The sequence below is a fragment of the Rhinopithecus roxellana genome, chromosome 19, assembly GCF_007565055.1.
Source record: "Rhinopithecus roxellana isolate Shanxi Qingling chromosome 19, ASM756505v1, whole genome shotgun sequence".
Lineage (NCBI taxonomy): Eukaryota > Metazoa > Chordata > Mammalia > Primates > Cercopithecidae > Rhinopithecus > Rhinopithecus roxellana.
In genome coordinates, this window is record NC_044567.1 from 19,422,673 (window position 1) to 19,439,865 (window position 17,193).

Sequence of the window (17,193 nt, forward strand, 5' to 3'; positions counted from 1 at the left end):
TGTTCTGTTCCATTGGTCTCTATCTCTGTTTTGGTACCAGTACCATGCTGTTTTGGTTACTGTAGCCTTGTAGTATAGTTTGAAGTCAGGTAGCGTGATGCCTCCAGCTTCGTTCTTTTGACTTAGGATTGTCTCGGCAATGTGGGGTCTTTTTTGGTTCCATATGAACTTTAAAGCAGTTTTTTCCAATTCTGTGAAGAAAGTCATTGGTAGCTTGATGGGGATGGCATTGAATCTATAAATTACCTTGGGCAGTATGGCCACTTTCACAATATTGATTCTTCCTATCCATGAGCATGGTATGTTCTTCCATTTGTTTGTGTCCTCTTTTATTTCACTGAGCAGTGGTTTGTAGTTCTCCTTGAAGAGGTCCTTTACATCCATTGTAAGTTGGATTCCTAGGTATTTTATTCTCCTTGAAGCTATTGTGAATGGGAGTTCATTCATGATTTGGCTCTCTGTTTGTCTGTTACTGGTGTATAAGAATGCTTGTGATTTTTGCACATTAATTTTGTATCCTGAGATTTTGCTGAAGTTACTTATCAGCTTAAGGAGATTTTCGGCTGAGATGATGGGGTTTTCTAAATACACAATCATGTCATCTGCAAACAGGGACAATTTGACTTCTTCTTTTCGTAACTGAATACCCTTTATTTCTTTCTCTTGCCTGATTGCCCTAGCCAGAACTTCCAACACTATGTTGAATAGGAGTGGTGAGAGAGGGCATCCCTGTCTTGTGCCGGTTTTCAAAGGGAATGCTTCCAGTTTTTGCCCATTCAGTATGATATTGGCTGTGGGTTTGTCATAAACAGCTCTTATTATTTTGAGATACGTTCCATCAATACCGAATTTATTGAGAGCTTTTGGCATGAAGGGCTGTTGAATTTTGTCAAAGACCTTTTCTGCATCTATTGAGATAATCATGTGGTTTTTGTCTTTGAAGAACCAAGATTTTTTTTTTTTTTTTTTTTTTTTTTTTTTTTGAGGCGGAGTCTCGCTCTGTCGCCCGGGACTGGAGTGCAGTGGCCGGATCTCAGCTCACTGCAAGCTCCGCCTCCCGGGTTTACGCCATTCTCCTGCCTCAGCCTCCCGAGTAGCTGGGACTACAGGCGCCCGCCACCTCGCCCGGCTAGATTTTTTGTATTTTTTTAGTAGAGACGGGGTTTCACCATGTTAGCCAGGATGGTCTCGATCTCCTGACCTCGTGATCCGCCCGTCTCGGCCTCCCAAAGTGCTGGGATTACAGGCTTGAGCCACCGCGCCCGGCCAGAACCAAGATTTTTTATGACTGCACTTTTAGTGTTCCTGAATAAGTACTGAAGCGGTTTTCCCTAAAAAGAAAAAAAAAAAAGTTTTGAGATAAAAGAATATAAACTGTACTTCTTCTCTGCATTGGAGTCTTTAGTTTGTTTGCTGCTCTTGTTCCAAAACTTCTCATTATTCAACTTACTAAACCCACAGACACTTTTCAAGAAGTTATCTCTTTTCTACCATCACCAATATATAGGGTGGCTTAGATCTGTATTTCCAAGTCTTACTGTCGTTCCAAGAATTACTATCAACTATTAGAATCTCAAAAACTCAACTGCATACTGATTGCGCTGCCCAGTGTACCTCTGAATCCCACAGGGGAGGGGGTGTCAAACCAAGTTGTGCAGGAATGGGATATTCCACACTCCAGGGCAAACTTATTTCTAGGATCAGTGGCGGGCTTTGGAGGTGGGAAGCCGGAAGGAAGGGGAGTGCAGATAAACTCTTCTTCAGATCTCCGGGGTGAAATGAGTGCACCTGATGCCCGCGTGGCATTAGAAGCTCCCTGAACTCAGTGAGGCTATGCTGGACAGAGGCTGGGACTCGGGGCCACCGGGACAACTCTGCCCGTAGCAAGCGTTGCGCGCTCCTGTGATGGCGCGCGCGCGCGCATGTAGTCGTGTCTCGCGCAGGGTCGGGCCTGTCAGGCGGGAAATCTCGCGAGATCGGAGACGGGGATGACGGTCGGGAGGAGGGGAGTGGTGTCGGGGAAAGGGGGGGAACCTGGGCAGCGGCCGGGCTCTGTGGCTTCAGGGCTCGGGGAGAGAGAGGGAGGGTGGCAAAGAGAGTGAGTCGGTGCCGCCGCCTGCCTGAGGAGAGAGGAGGGGTCCCGCTCGCCCTGCGCCCTTCGCGGGCCGAGCGCACTAGGCACTTGCGAACATCTGAGGCCTCCCGGCCCCGGGGGACCCCGCCCCACCGTCCGCCGGCCGGTCCGCGGCCTCTCTTCCCTTTGTGAGCGCCCCCTTCCCAGGGGTGGTGGTGGTGGCGGAGGGCTGCGCGTGGGCCCGCCCGCCGAGTGGCCGCGGCGGGGGACCGAGAGGGCCTCGGCTGTGTGAGGACGAGAGGCGGCCGAGGCCCGGGCCGGTTCCCCCGAGGCGGCAGCGGCGGCTACGGCTCCCGGCACTTCCCCGCGCCATCTTAACTGAGCCCAAGCGCTAAGGGCGCCTCCTCGACCCCGGTAGTCCCCTCGCCCCCCCCCCCCCCCCCGCCGCCCCTTGTTGCAGAGCTTGGGCTGGGCGGCTCGCTGGGGCTCTTGGGGGGGGGGCGGCGGTCTGTCGCCGGGCCCCCTCCTCCTCCTCACTCCTCACCCTCCAGGGTAGCGGCTACCAGAGCGCTGCTGGGGGCTGCGCCTGCCTGCTCCGCCCCAGACCTGTCGGCGCAAGGGTAAGGGCATCTCTGCTTTGGGAAAGGGAGATACGGAGGGGGGCGGGGAAATTCGGCCCACTCGGGCCTGTGTGTGGAAGACGGAATGTGGGGGTGGGGTGGGGGAGGGAGACAAGGAGGGTCTGTGATTCTGTGGGTGGGGTGAAGAAGCTGGTGAGCTGGGCGCCCTCCCGGTTTAAGGGGCGAGAGCAATTCCATTCCTTTTTCCTGAGGGTCACCGGATGGGGTGTTGGAAGGGGGATGTTTGGAGGAAGGTGTGGCTCTCACAGGGAGACTGGCTTGATGTGCACCCCGGTTTAAAGGCGCGAGGTCCCTTTCCCCTCTGGTGCCGCTGCTCCTCCCGCTTCTTCTCCTTTGTAGTGTCTCTGTATTCTTGGGAAGGGAGACTGCTCTGAGTGGCTTGCTGGGTGGATTCCACCCCCTAGCACGGGAAATCTATACCCCTCTTCTGTAGGGGTGATGGAAGCGTTTCTCTCCCCCTACCCTTCCCCCTTCCCCATCCTCTAGTCTACTGCAATGCTGCAGAAGTCCAAGGCAGTTTCTTCATACACAGACTCATGTATACACAGAAGGGAGGGGGAGCAGGAGAGGGAAGTAATGGCGCTTCCCTTGAAAAGGTTACTCTTTTTCTTTTGGTTTTGAATCGATGACAGTACCGTTTTAATACTCTTCCCCTGAGATCTGTCCATGGGAAGTGTATCTGCTCCTGGTGTTATTGTTGGGGGATATGGCCTCTGGAGAGGGACCCCTCTTCTGTTAGAACAGTTTTGGTGTCTCTCTTTTTGAGAGATGTCTGGGTTGACATTTTTTTTGTGAGCAGGTTGGATTTTAGTTAGAATTCAATAAAATAATTTTGTACCTCCTCATCCTCATTTCCCTTTTCTTTTTCCATGACTTTTGTAGTTCATGAAGAATTATTGGCCGGGCGCGGTGGCTCACGCCTGTAATCCCAGCACTTTGGGAGGCCGAGACGGGCGGATCACGAGGTCAGGAGATCGATACCATAACACTGTGAAAACCCGTCTCTACTAAAAATACAAAAAATTAGCCGGGCGTGGTGGCGGGCGCCTTTAGTCCCAGCTACTCGGGAGGCTGAGGCAGGAGAATCGCTTGAACCCGGGAGGCGGAGGTTGCAGTGGGGCGAGATGGTGCCACTGCACTCCAGCCTGGGCGACAGAGCGAGACTCCGTCTCAAAAAAAAAAAAAAAAATTATTAACAATTATTACATACAGACAGCCTGTCTGATGGGCATTTCTCCCTAAGCTGCGAATTTTTAGGGTTAATACTGTTTTGTATAATACTGAAATTGGAATTTTTTGAAAATGGTTGGGTTACAAACCTTTCTGCAGCTGTTGCTTTGTTCTTATTAATCTGCCTAATTATTCTGTGATCTATTTTCTGTAGTCAGTCATTTTTTCACTTCTTTTGCTATCTATCATATTTGTCTGAAAGCAGATCATTTTATCTGATTTACAGTAGTACTTGTTTGTTTTGTTCTTAGTTGAGTAGAAATAAATAAAAATTTAAACATTCTGGAAATGTGCTGCCAAGTGCTTTTTGTGACCAGAGTAGTTTTCAAGTCTCCATGTACTGATGATACATTTTTTTTCTTTTTAAGTGTTTAGTAAATACTGGTTATGTGATTTTAAAATATTCCACATATGACTGTTAATAGAATTAAATTATTTTTTCCCAAAGTGAAGAAGACTAAAATGTGTACGATAACGAGTTGTCTTTGGTGTATTTAGTGTTTTCAGCTCTACTTAGTGACTTATTTTTTAAATACTTCCAAATGCCATCTGCATTTTATGTTGTCATTAAGTGTTGTCCAATAGAGCTTTTTTGGTGTGTTTGTTGCATTTTGAAACCTGTTTTAAGATAGGGATTTAAAGATGTTAGTAGTAGGGCCAGGCACTAACTTAGTTTCTGTCATTTTATATCATGATTTTGATGTAGGAGACATGGTATGTTAAATAAGTTTTATTATTATTTTTTTCTCAGAAGACGGAATTCTCTTTGCTTTCTTTATTGCCTTTTAATGATCATCTCAATTCATTGAACTGAAATAACACTATTCATTTGAGTATTTATTTCATGGGACAAAGCTGCATGTTGTTGATATGTAGAGTTTTCTCCATTATGGCAAGTTATGCCAGGAAGTCTAATTCTCCGTATTATGGCTTGTTGATAATTAATTCATATATACTAGCATGTGTTGATCGAAGCATACTGCTCAGTAAAGAGTGACTGCTTTTGGCCGGGGCGCGGTGGCTCAAGCCTGTAATCCCAGCACTTTGGGAGGCCAAGATGGGCGGATCACGAGGTCAGGAGATTGAGACCATCCTGGCTAATACGGTGAAACCCCGTCTCTACTAAAAAATACAAAAAACTAGCCAGGTGAGGTGGCGGGCGCCTGTAGTCCCAGCTACTGGGGAGGCTGAGGCAGGAGAATGGCGTAAACGCGGGAGGCGGAGCTTGCAGTGAGCTGAGATCCGGCCACTGCACTCCAGCCTGGGCGACAGAGCGAGACTCCATCTCAAAAAAAAAAAAAAAAAAAAAAAGAGTGACTGCTTTTACCTTGGAAAGTTGTAGGCAGAGAGGATTTATCAATAGAGGCTACAAAACTTAAAGGATTTACACAGGGTGTAGGTTAACTATTTACTTGCTATATTTCAGCATGCAATAATTAAGGAGTACTCTTTAGGACAACCGAAAAAAAAAAAAAAAAACTCTCTTTTTCAGAGCTGGTAGAAATGTTGCCTAAAAGTGGAAAAGTATGTTCATGATCAATTAAATACATTATTAAGGAAAAATTGCCTGAGGGTTATTTCAGATGACCTCTGATGCCACTGTCAGAAAGAAAATGCTGAGAGCTGTTAGTCTGAGTTGATTCCAGATTAGTATGGCACTTCTTATGTTTCTAAATAGTTCATCTACAGGCCGGGCGTGGTGGCTCAAGCCTGTAATCCCAGCACTTTGGGAGGCCGAGACGGGCGGATCATGAGGTCAGGAGATCGAGACCATCCTGGCTAATACGGTGAAACCCCGTCTCTACTAAAAAAAAAATACAAAAAACTAGCCGGGCGATGAGGCGGGCGCCTGTAGTCCCAGCTACTCGGGAGGCTGAGACAGGAGAATGGCGTGAACCCGGGAGGCGGAGCTTGCAGTGAGCTGAGATCCGGCCACTGCACTCCAGCCTGGGTGGCAGAGCAAGACTCCGTCTCAAAAAAAAAAAAAAAAAAAAAAAAAAAAAAAAAAAAAATAGTTCATCTACAAAATGGCAGTGTAAATCACTTCCTGTTCTTCACAACTGGCTCTTTCACTGGATTCTCTTTTAATGACTTAATTTTTGGCATTCTGATATCTGATTTGTTAATTTGGTTATAATTCTCATGTTTTATAGGTGGAAGAATTTCTGAGAATCAGCTGAATTTAAAGGCTTTTAATAGTCTAAGATTATCTTGACAGTAACAAAACATTGCTTCCAAACTAAAGGATAGTATTGCAAACAAATTTAAACTCAGAGGTTTTAAAGAAATACAGCAATGTACAGGATCAAAAATGTGAGTGCACTGAATAGAAAATAATTATTGTATTTTTTATAATGTCGATTTTGGGAGAAGTGCGGATATGGCAGGTAATTGAATGAGTGGTGATATAAAATAAGCTTTCTGTATAACAAGGTATATATATGATATTTGGGCCCATGTTACGATGCCGTTTTAACAATAAGAAAGCAACTCATTAGTTAACAGGATACTAGAAAGACTGGATGCTCATAACTAACCATGAGTATGATTTATTTTAATAATTTGCCAGTTCTTAGTAGACATGAATATTTAGTAAATCCAGAAGTTACCTAGGGTTCAATTGTTGGCATTGAAATTAGAGTTGAGATTAATCTGTCTTTCATGTCTTTCACCTGGAAATAAATTCTGTGTTTTGCATTTGGCTTATTTGTATATTAAAATCACTTAATTTTTTTTTTTCAGTGGTCTTTTTGTTTTTGTTTTCAGTGGTCTTTATTATAATAACTAATTACACTCATACTAATTTAATCTTTTATAAATGAGGAGCATTTTTGGTACACATTAGTTGAGGGCTAATGTTTGGATGAGGATCATATATGAACGAATCTCTTTAAAAAAGTATTATTTCTGGCCGGGCGCGGTGGCTCAAGCCTGTAGTCCCAGCACTTTGGGAGGCCGAGACGGGTGGATCACGAGGTCAGGAGATCGAGACCATCCTGGCTAACACGGTGAAACCCCGTCTCTGCTAAAAAATACAAAAAATTAGCCGGGCGAGATGGCGGGTGCCTGTAGTCCCAGCTACTCGGGAGGCTGAGGCAGGAGAATGGCGTAAACCCGGGAGGCGGAGCTTGCAGTGAGCCGAGATCGCGCCACTGCACTCCAGCCTGGGTGACAGAGCGAGACTCCGTCTCAAAAAAAAAAAAAAAAAAAAAGTATTATTTCTGGGCTGGGCGAAGTGGCTCAGGCCTGTAATCCCAGCACTTTGGGAGGCTGAGGTGGGAGGATTGCTTGAGCCCAGAAGATGGAGGCCGCAGTGAGTTGTGATCATGCCACTGCACTCTAGCCTGGGCGACAGAGTGAGACTGTCTAAAAACAAAACAAAAGCCGGCATGGTGGCTCAAGCCTGTGATTCCAGCACTTTGGGAGGCCAGGGTGGGCGGATCACCTGAGGTCAAGAGTTCAAAACCAGCCTGGCCAACATGGTGAAACCCTGTCTGTACAAAAATTAAACAAATTAGCTTTGCATGGTCGTGGGTGCCTGTAACCCCAGTTACTGGGGAGGCTGAGGCAGGAGAATCACTTGAACCCAGGAGGTGGAGATTGCAGTGAGCTGAGATCGTGCCACTGCCTGACAGTCTGGACAACAGAACGAGACTCCATCTCAAAACAAAACAAAACAAATAAAAAAGTGTTATTTCTGTAGTAAAGTTTCACATAAAATTGAGAAGTTCATTAAGCAGAGTACCAACATATGCTCACCTACCTTTAGGTATGTGTACTTTTTTTTTTTTTTTTTAGTTTGAGACAGGGTTTTGCTCTGTCAGCCAGGTTGGAGTACAATAGGGTGATCACAGCTTATTGCAGCCTCAGCTTCCCGGGTTCAAGCACTCCTCTCACATCAGCCTCCCAAATAGCTGGCACTACAGGTACATCAGGTACATGCCACCATGTCTGGCTAATCTTTTTTTTTTTCTGTAGAGATGGGGTTTTGCCATGTTGCCCAGGCTGGTCCTCAGCCTTGGCCTCCCAAAGTGCTGGGATTACAGACATGAACCACTGTACCCGGCCTGACTTCTGTACTTACTACTAATGGCTGGATTTTAAAAATTATTCTTCAGGTTTTCCTGTTATAAAATGTGAGAGGATACAACCTGTATTAGTTCATTCCATTGTATTCCATTGTTAAAGTATTTTAGTTTTTAGTAATTAAAAATTGATGTTTAATTTCATTAAAGATGTCTCATACCTTCTAAAAATCTACATGAATTAAAAGTTGTGTGGAGGGACTAGCAACAATTATTTTCAATTGGGATGTTTCTGTCATCATTTGGTAACAGTTATTTCTATATCAGTCTATTCTATTTGTGCCACCAGACTTTTTGTTCTAAAATACAGTCTAAGGCTGTACCTTTTTGATGACAAAATTAAGTATCCTATAAAAGTTGGAAGAGTTTTTAAAATGTTAAGTACCTGGCATGTAAATAAAGTAAGTAAAAGTATAAATTATTAAGTGCCTTGCATAATAGATGTGCTACAGCCTCCTAAAAATGCCAGTGACGGTTATGCTGTAGGTTATTATTTAAATATAACAACACTTAATTATCATCTAATTTATCTTTAAAGCTGAGAAGGGGCTAATTTTTCCTTTTGATAAAATTATTCGATCAAACAGATCAAATAGTTTTATGCAGGTTTAAAAGTAGATGAATTACTGCAACATTTAGAAAGACATTCAAAGTTCAGTTTCTGAGAAATGTTAATCAAATAATAGGATGGGGCCGGGCGCGGTGGCTGAAACCTGTAATCCCAGCACTTTGGGAGGCCGAGACGGGCGGATCACGAGGTCAGGAGATCGAGACCATCCTGGCTAACAACGGTGAAACCCCGTCTCTACTAAAAAAGTACAAAAAACTAGCTGGGTGAGGTGGCAGGCGCCTGTAGTCCCAGCTACACGGGAGGCTGAGGCAGAAGAATGGCGTAAACCTGGGAGGCGGAGCTTGCAGTGAGCTGAGATCTGGCCACTGCACTCTAGCCTGGGCGACAGAGACTCCATCTCAAAAAAAAAAAAAAAAAAGGATGGAACAAAACTTTCTGGTTTGCAGCTACTAATAATAAAATTGGCGCTTACTATATATTAATGTTGGCTGGGCGTGGTGGCTCACACCTGTAATCCTAGCACTTTGGGAGACCAAGGTGGGTAGATCACTTTAGGTCAGGAGCTCAAGACCAGCCTGGCCAATGTGGAGGAACCCCGTCTCTACTAAAAATACAAAAAATTAGCTGGGCATGGTGGAGTGTGCCTGTAATCCGAGCTACTGGGGAGGCTGAGGCAGGAGAATCGCTGGAACGTGGGAGGTGCTGGTTGCAGTGAGCTGAGATGGTGACACTGCACTCTAGCTGGGCAACAGAGCAGGCCGAGGCGGGTGGATCACCTGAGGTCAGGAGTTCGAGACCAGCCTGGCCAACATGGTGAAACCCCATCTCTACTAAAAATACAAAAATTAGCCGGGCATGGTGGCACATGTCTGTTGTCCCAGCTACTCGGGAGGCTGAGTTAGGAGAATCATTTGAACCTGGGAGGCAGAGGTTGCAGTGAGCCAAGATCGCGCCACTGAATTCCAGCTTGGGTGACAGAGTGAGATTCTATCTCAAAAAAAAAAAAAATAAGCAAAAAAATGGCTGGGTGTGGTGGCTTACGCCTGTAATCCCAGCACTTTGGGAGGCCAAGGTGGGCAGATCACGAGGTCAGGAGTTCGAGACCAGCCTGGCCAGCATGGTGAAACCCTGTCTCTACTAAAAATACAAAAAATGAGCCGGGGATGGTGGCGTATACCTGTAGTCTCAGCTACTTAGGAGGTTGAGGCAGGAGAATTGCTTGAACTCAGCAGGCGGAGGATGCAGTGAGCCGAGATCTTGCCATTGCACTCCAGCCTGGGCAACAGAGTGAGATTCCATCCCTCTCCCCCTCAGAAAACATGTGTCACCATTTACTAGCGTAAATGTGTAACTTTTTCAGGTTTTTTTTGTTTGTGTTTTTTGAGATGGGGTTTTACTGTGTCACCCAGGTGGGAGTGCAGTGGCACAGTCATAGCCCACAGCAACCTCTACCTCCTGGGCTCAAGCCATGAGTAGCTGAGACTACAGGCCTGTACCACCATGCCTGGCTTATTTTAAAGTTTTTTCTAGAAACGGGGACTCTATGTTGCCCAACCTGGTCTCAAACTCATGGGGGCTCAGGCAGTCCTCCCTCCTCAGCCTCCCAAAGAGCTGGGATTACAGGCACGAGCCACAGTGCCAGGCCTGTGGTAACTTCTTTATCTAACTATTTATGTCTCACCTCCGTCCCCTCCCCCTCCCCCTCCCCTTCCCCCCTCTCCTCCCCCTCCCCTCCCCTTCCCCCTCTCCCCCCTCCCCCTCCCCTCCCCTTCCCCCTCTCCCCCCTCCCCCTCCCCTCCCATCCCCCTCCCCTCCCCTTCCCCTCCCCTCCCCCTCCCCTCCCATCCCCCCTCCCATCCCTCCTCCCCTCCCCCTCCCCTCCCATCCCCCCTCCCATCCCTCCTCCCCTCCCCCTCCCCTCCCATCCCCCCTCCCATCCCTCCTCCCCTCCCCCTCCCCTCCCATCCCCCCTCCCATCCCTCCTCCCCTCCCCCCCCCCTCCCATCCCCCCTCCCATCCCCCCTCCCCCTCCCCCCCCCTCCCCTCCCCTCCCCTCCCCCTCCCCCCTTTTCTCCCCTCTCCCCCTCCCCTTCCCTTCCCCCCTCCCTTCCCCTCCCCCCTCCCCTCCCCCTCCCCTCCCCCTCCCCCCTCCCCTCCCCCTCCCCTCCCCCTCCCCCCTTTTCTCCCCTCTCCCCCTCCCCTCCCCCTCCCCCTCCCTCCCCCCCCCCCCCTTTCCCCCCCCTTCCCCCCTCCCCTCCCCCCCTCCCCCCCCCTCCCCCTCCCCCCCTTCCCCTCCCCCGCTCCCCCCCCCCTCCCCCTCCTTCCCCCTCCCCCTCCCCCTCCCCTCCCCCCCTCCCCCCCCCTCTTCCCCCCTCCCCCTCCCCTCTCCCCCTCCCCTCTCCCTCCCCCCTCTTCTTCCCTCTCCCTCCCCCTTCTTCTCACCTCTCCCCCTCCCCTCTCCCCCTTCCCCTCCCCCTTCCCTCCCCTCCGTTTCCCCTTCCCCTCCCCCTCCCTCCCCTCCCCTTCCCCCTTCCCCTCCCCCCTCCCCTCCCCTCCCCTTCCCCTCCCCCTCCCCCCTCCCCTCCCCTCCCCTCTTCCCCTCCCCCTTCTCCATTTCCCTCTACCTTTCCCCCTCCCCTCCCCTTCCCCCTCCCCTCCCCTCCCCTTCCCCTCCCCTCCCCTCCCCTTTCCCCCTCCCCTCCCCTCCCCTTCCCCCTCCCCCTCCCCCCTCCCCTCCCCTCCCCTCTTCCCCTCCCCCTTCTCCATTTCCCTCTACCTTTCCCCCTCCCCTCCCCTTCCCCCTCCCCTCCCCTCCCCTTCCCCCTCCCCTCCCCTCCCCTTTCCCCCTCCCCTCCCCTCCCCTTCTCCTCTTCCCTCCCCTCCCCTTGAGACCAAGTTTTGCTCTTGTTGCCCAGGCTGGAGTGCAATGGCCATGATGTTGCTCACTGCAACCTCTGCCTCCCAGGTTCAAGCAATTCTCCTCCCTCAGCCTCCCAACTAGCTGGGATTGCAGGTATGTGCCATCATGCCCAGCTAATTTTTTGTATTTTTAGTAGAGATGAGGTTTCTCCATGAACTTGTGACCTCAGGTGATCCACCTGCCTTGGCCTCCCAAAGTGTTGGGATTACAGATATGAGCCACTGCACCCAGCTTTTCTTTTCTTTTCTTTTTTTTGAGATGGAGTTTTGCTCTTGTTGCCCAGGCTGGAGTGCAATGGCATGATCTTGGCTCACTGCAACCTCCGCCTCCCGGGTTCAAATGATTCTCCTGCCTCAGCCTCCGAGTAGCTGAGATTACAGGTGTGTGCCACCACACCTGGCTAAAGTTTTTGTATTTTTAGTAGAGACAGGGTTTCGCCATGTTGGCCAGCCTGGTCTTGAACTCCTAACTCCTGACCTCAGGTGATCCACCTGTCTTGGCCTCCCAAAGTGCTAGGATTACAGGCGGGTGTGAGCCACCACACCCTTTAATGTGAAGATAGTATATACTGGGTTGTTTAAATAGGATAATGCTTGCAAAGTACTTAACTTACTGCCTGATACATGCTAACACTCAATAAATTGTTGGCTATCACACATTTGCTGCCTAATATAAATGTTTATGAGTACATAAAGAGAATGTTCTTTTCTTTTTTATCTTTTTTTTTTTTTTTGAGACAGGGTCTCACTCCTGCCACCCAAGCTGGAGTACAGTGGCACGATCTTGGCTGACTGCTGCCATGACCTCCTCCCCAGCTCAAGTGATCCACCCACCTTTGCTCCCAAGTAGCTAGGACTACAGGCAAATGCCACCGCCCGGCTAATTTTTGTAGAGATGGGGTTTTGCCACGTTGCCTGGCCTGGTATCAAACTCCTGGGCTCAAGTGGTTCCACCTGCCTCAGCCTCCCAAAGTGCTGGGGAGAGTCTAATATTTAAGGATGAGTTGCATTATATAATTTTGATTTGATATTGGATTTATTTTTATTTTTATTTATTTACTTATTTGAGACGGAGCCTCTCTCTGTCGCCCAGGATGGAGCGCAGTGGCATGATCTCGGCTTACTGCAACCTCCACCTCCCCGGTTCATGCCATTCTCTTGCCTCCCGAGTAGCTGGGACTACAGGCACCCGCCACCATGCCCGGCTAATTTTTTTGTATTTTTAGTAGAGACGGGGTTTCACCGTGTTAGCCCGGATGGTCTCGATCTGACCTCGTGATCTGCCTGCCTCGGCCTCCCAAAGTGCATGAGCCCAAAGGCCTGAGCCACTGCGCCCGGTGATATTGGCTTTATATATTTGGAGTCTGACATATATTTTTGAAAGAAATAGTTAGAATATCAAGGTAGCTTAGTAACTTTTTGCACCTATAATGAACTACTATGTAGTACTTAATGGGATTTTTTTTCTATCTTTGGGATAGATTCTCACTCTGTCACTCAGGTTGGAGTGCAGTGGTGAGATCAAAGTTCACTACAGCCTCAATCTTCTGGACTTAGTGATCCTCTCACCTCAGCCACCTCAGCAGCTAGGACTACAGGCATACACCACCACACCTGGCTAATTTTTTTTTATTTTTAGTACAGACGAGGTCTTACTATGTTGCCCAGGTTGGTCTTAATCTTCTGAGCTTAAGTGATCCTTCTGCCTTGGTCTCCCAAAGTGGTGAGATATAGACAGGAGCCACTGTGCCCACCTCTGATGGGAGTTTTTAATTTATCACAGATTTTCTTTTTCCTTTGTTGGATATAAAGTCTGTCTTAAGAAATGACATTTCAGGCTGAGCGTGGTGGCTCAGGCCTGTAAACCCAGCACTTTGGGAGGCTGAGGCGGGCGGATTGCTTGAGGTCAGGAGTTCAAGACCATCCTGGCCAATGTGGTGAAACCCCATCTCTACTAAAAACACAGAAATTAGCTGGGTGTGGTAGCAGGCGCCTGTAATCCCAGCTACTTGGGAGGCTAAGGCAGGAGAATCACTTGAACCAGGCGGAGGTTGCAGTGAGGCGAGATCACGCCATTGTGCTCCAGCCTGGGAGACAAGAACAAAACTCCGTCTCAAAAAAAAAAAAAAGAAAGAAACAACATTTCTTTTCCAGTACTTAATTTGTTTATTTAAGAAAAATTTGGTATCCTTCTTCTACCTTCTGGAGCTTTTTTTACCATCCTTGGCTTTGAAGGGATTCAGAGTACCCATGTTCTTCTAAGTGGTTTTATTTAGGTATCTTTTGTAGGTGTGTCCTTACCTTGAAAGTGCTGTACATTCCAAAATGTATTAGTTCAACAAACTTTAAGTGATTATTTTGTGCCAGATAAGACAGTATATCAGCCCTGGGAGAATTCCACCTTCTGAATAGTTCTCTCAAGCTAGATATTCATAGGAAGACAAGGACTTTCCTATTATTTTTAGTTCCTCTAAGCCAGTGCTTTCAAACTTTAGTTTGTGATCCATTAATGGCTTGTAAATTCAATTTAGTGAGTCACAATAACGATTTTAAAAAGTGATGGGGAGTGTCAGTATGGTGCATAAAGTAAGGGTAAACATTATTATGGGAAACTTTTGTTTGCCTCTTTTTTTTTTTTTTTTGATGCCAGGGTCTTGCTCTGTTGCCCAGGCTGGAATGCAGTGGTGTGATCATAGCTCACTGCGGCCTCTACCTCCTGGCTCAAAGGATCCTCCCACCTCAGCCTCCTGAGTAACTGGGACTACAGGTGTGCACCACCACACCTGGCTAATTTTTGAAAAATTTTTTTTTTATAGACAGGGTCTCGCTATGTTGTCCAGGATGGTCTCAAATTCCTGAGCTTAAGTGATCCTCTTGCCTTGGCCTCCCAAAGTGCTTGTATTACAGGTATAAGCTACTGTGCTCAGCAGTTTGCCACATTTTTGTATGTTCTGGGTACCTGGTTACACTGTTATAACAGTGGGAGGCCACTGTTTGGCCTCCCAAAGTGCTGGAATTATAAGCGTGAGCCACTGTGCCTGGCCTAAAATTTCTTTTTTTACCTCATCCCTTTTACTTCTAATCTTCTGTCTCTGAAGTATGCTTGTTTCAATTTTTGCTTTTTCCTTTTTCTTTCAGCAACTCTCCTTCAATCTCTACTGATTGATCTGTAGTCCATTTAGTGGTCATATTGGGTATATTTACCTTTCCTGGGTTTCAAAGCTTGGGAGATAGCAAGGACTTTGCCTAAAAGATCCTGGGCAGGGTACCAGTAGTTTTGGGTAATCATGGTAACTTCTGAGGTTTTTGTATTAAGGAACATGTATTATGAGATATCTAATGTCACACCCTATGTGTGAGTGCAGTTTCTCATGAATTGCAGAATTTTAAAAAAAGAAGACTTCTTATTTTTTATCTTTTTTTTTTTTAAGACTGATCTCACTCCCCTTCCCTATGCTAGAGTCCAGTGGCACGATCATGGCTCACTGCAGCCTCGACGAACCTGGGCTGGTGACCTTTCATGTCAGCCTACCACGTAGCTGGGACTACAGGCATGCGCCACCATACCTGACTAATTTTTTTTTTTTTTTTTTTTTGAGACAGAGTCTTGCTCAGCTGCCCAGGCTGGAGTGCAATGGTCGGATCTCAGCGTACTGCAAGCCCCGCCTCCTGGGTTTACGCCATTCTCCTGCCTCAGCCTCCCAAGTAGCTGGGACTACAGGCGCCCGCCACGTCGCCCGGCTAGTTTTTTGTATTTTTTTAGTAGAGACGGGGTTTCACCGTGTTAGCCAGGATGGTCTTGATCTCCTGACCTCGTGATCCGCCCGTCTCGGCCTCCCAAAGTGCTGGGATTACAGGCTTGAGCCACCGCGCCCGGCCCTAATTTTTTTGTATTTTTTGTAGAGATGAGGTTTTGTCACATTGCCAACGCTGGTCTCGAACTCCTGAGCTCAAGCAATCTGCCTGCCTCAGCCTCCCAAAGTGCTGGGGATTACAGGTGTGAGCCACCGTGCCTGGCTGAAAACTTTTTATTTGGAGGATATTAAGAAAATATCTTTTATTTTTATTTTATTTGGGGACATACATAGATTTAATTTAATTTAATTGAAATATGTCTGTTCATAAAATTATTATGTGACTAATTAAGTATATAAAGTGTACTTAAAAAATACCAGGCCGGGCATGATGGCTCACGTCTGTAATCCTAGCACTTTGGGAGGCCGAGGTGGGTGGATCACTTGAGGTCAAGAGTTCAAAACCGGCCGGGCGCGGTGGCTCAAGCCTGTAATCCCAGCACTTTGGGAGGCCGAGACGGGCGGATCACGAGGTCAGGAGATCGAGACCATCCTGGCTAACACTGTGAAACCCCGTCTCTACTAAAAAATACAAAAAACTAGCCGGGCGAGGTGGCGGGCGCCTGTAGTCCCAGCTACTCGGGAGGCTGAGGCAGGAGAATGGCGTAAACCCGGGAGGCGGAGCTTACAGTGAGCTGAGATCCGGCCACTGCACTCCAGCCTGGGCGACAGAGCGAGACTCCGTCTCAAAAAAAAAAGAGTTCAAAACCAGCCTGGCCAACATGCTGAAACCCTGTCTCTACTAAAAATACAAAAAAATTAGGCCCGGCACGGTGGCTTACGCCTGTAATCCTAGAACGGAGGCTGAAGTGGGCGGATCACAAGGTCAAGAGATCGAGACAGAGTGAGACTTATTCTCAAAAAAAAAAAAAAAATTAGCTGTGCGTGGTGGCAGGCAGGCACCTGCAATCCCAGCTACTAGGGAGGCTGAGGCAGGAGAATCGCTTGAATCTGGGAGGTGGGGGTTGCAGTGAGCTGAGATCATGCCATTGTACTCCAGCCTGGGTGACAGGGCAAGATTCTGTCTCAAAAAAAAAAAAAAAAAAAAATCAGTGTGCTGCAATGTGTTACATCTAACCATTGCATTTATGTTTTAGTTCATGTTTTTAATTCACTCATGGTAGTAGTTATAAACTTCTAGTTTGTATTTTGGATTGATTTGTTACAATTTATTCCCATTGAGACTGAGAAAGAGGTTTCAGAAAAAGTTGATGAACAGCATTACTAAACAAGGTCAAGGTTTTTCCGTTTTTAGACTTGGGGAATTTAGTGTTACTGAAAATTGGAAAAGCTTTGTCTCTTTGCCAAAAGCATCCATATCTTTGACTGTACTTGGTGAGGAAACTTTGCTCTTCATTGTTGTACAGAAACTTTGTATGATGTATGTTGTTTTATTTAATATATAGTATTTAAGTAATCTCCTACTGCATAAATGGTAGATGATGATGGTGTTTTATAGGGCTCATTACATGATAGGAGTATGGTATTTCAGTTGGTTTTATTTACTAGAATAGAGTTCTGAGTCCCAGAGGAGCAATATAATGTGCTCACTTTCAGATTGTTTTTTGTTTTTTGTGTTTCTTTTGAGACAGGGTCTTGCTGTGTCACCCAGGCTGGAGTGTAGTGGCATAATCACAGCTCACTGTAGCCCTGACCTCCTGCACCGAAGCAGTCCTCATATCTCAGCCTCCCAAAGTGCTGGGATTACAGGTGTGAGTCACCATGCCTGGCCTAGATTCTTTACTTTGACATGTAGTTATTAGAGATAATGATTTTTTAATTCTCTAGAAAAGAACAAATAATTTGAAAATGGAGTAAT

At 47.3% G+C, this 17,193-nt stretch overlaps 1 protein-coding gene across 3 annotated transcripts in view; it reads left to right on the forward strand.

Moving 5' to 3' along the window:
* The first annotated feature begins 2,156 nt into the window (after positions 1-2,156).
* The window catches only part of TAOK1 (TAO kinase 1), a 175,632-nt gene continuing 160,595 nt past the window's right edge, over positions 2,157-17,193 (forward strand). The window contains exons 1-2 of one of the 3 annotated variants that reach the window (XM_030922972.1): positions 2,157-2,262; positions 2,626-2,694. The gene's annotated coding sequence lies outside the window, so the exon portion shown is untranslated. The other 2 variants (XM_030922971.1, XM_010367972.2) reach the window with 2 other exon arrangements.